Here is a 1,728-nt window from a genome sequence, read left to right on the forward strand (position 1 = left end):
GCCAGATGATGTCAGGAGTGAAGTGTTACTATATTTGGGAAAATATGGCCGCTCCGAGACTCAAGAGATCGCACCAAAAATTATTACCGTATTTTCGTGACTATAAGGCGCATATAAACGTCTTTTTTTCCCCCTCAAAATGTGCGGCGCGTGTTGTTACTGTGGACGTTGTTGAGACCACCATGAAAACGTTAAAGGGGGAAGTGTGGGCGTGGACAGAAACTGCCGCCTATGGTGATTTTTAAGCGAAAGACTTTGCCTAAAGAGATTTTTCCAGCTGGAGTCGTTAAGGCAAATGAAAAGGGCTGGATGGATGAGGAGATGATGAAAGAGTGGCTGAGGGTTTGATTAATACTTTGTAATAAATACATGAATAAAGCACAAACATACTCAATTTTGCTCCCGCTCTATTTTTAAATACACAGTAGAGGTATTTAAACGTAGTAGAGGATATGCTTCTGTATATAAAACCCGTGCCCTATAGTCCGGTGCGCCTTATGTGTGTGTTAAATACAGTAATGGCACACATAACTGAGACTGCGCCTTTTAGTACGGTGCGCCTTATGGTCAAGAAAATATGGTATGTACTTTTTTTATTGATTAGCGCTAAATTCATTAAATCACCATGTACATATTAGTTTATTATTCCTTAGCTGACCATACTTTTCCTTTAAATGTTGCTAAAACAAAAAAAACGGTGTCAGTATGCTGTATCCAGTGGCATAGTTTAGATTTGCCTGGCTTAAATTCAGTATAAAAAGCTTATTTTACTATCCGATTATCAATCAAAAATAAATAATCAAATAATTTATCAATAAGCAAAATAACGGTTTGTTGCTTTCCTCTATGCAGCCCACTGTATTATGATTAAAAGTATTTTATCTCAACAGATACCAGTTAAACAGCTCCACTTCCTACCCTTTTTGAATCAATCTTTTTCTTTTTTATGCGATAAAAAGTGGTTCCTTAAAATAATTTTTTTCCACCTTAATTCTTTAAATATCTAAGTTATTTTATCCAATCTGACCATCAAAAAGGAGGCGATCACAGAAAATCAACAATTATCACTCTATAGATTAAAACTACAGATACAATGAGATAAAATAATCAGATGAACTTCTCTCTGATGAGAAACCTCATCTGTCAAACTGTTTCCACATTTTTAAGTCTGACTGGATCTCATTTGCACAAGACGTTTCATTTTTAATATGGATCTTCTTCCTCTGAAACAACACTGATCTATTATTTAAAGCTTGGTGATATTTGGGAACAAAGAACAGACTTTACTCATGTAAGAAGGGCTGTCAGCAGCACTGACTGGTGCCGGCGTGGTGTCTGAGGCCTGGAACGTGCTAAAAGTCCTGCTTTCAGTGCGAGATACCAAGCCTTGTCATAATTCCTAGCAAGAAGCGAGTGAGAACTGAAGCAAACTTTGACTCCTTGGTTCAACATCGGTGAAACGCTGCAAAGAGAGCTCATCTCCTGGAAGTTCAGAAGACACTCGGCAGAACAAAGAAAGATGGTGGGAGAGATCTGAGTTATTCATGACCAGGACACTGAGCACAGCGATACTCAGAGGAATTATTGGGTTTGAATTCAAACATCTTGTAGAAATTCTGTGAGTTCTGGTCGAGACTATTTTAATGACAGCACAGGAGAAATTAAGACTATATAGAAAACATCTATTCTTGTGTGTATCAGAAGTTAATATATATATATATATATATA

At 37.1% G+C, this 1,728-nt stretch overlaps 1 protein-coding gene across 1 annotated transcript in view; it reads right to left on the reverse strand.

Annotated features, from left to right (window-relative positions):
• The window catches only part of slc39a10 (solute carrier family 39 (zinc transporter), member 10), a 53,621-nt gene that overhangs the window by 46,850 nt on the left and 5,043 nt on the right, over nucleotides 1-1,728 (reverse strand). The window lies entirely within an intron of this gene.

Source organism: Cyprinodon variegatus, unplaced genomic scaffold (genome assembly GCF_000732505.1).
Source record: "Cyprinodon variegatus isolate N-32 unplaced genomic scaffold, C_variegatus-1.0 Scaffold3, whole genome shotgun sequence".
Taxonomy (NCBI): Eukaryota; Metazoa; Chordata; class Actinopteri; order Cyprinodontiformes; family Cyprinodontidae; genus Cyprinodon; species Cyprinodon variegatus.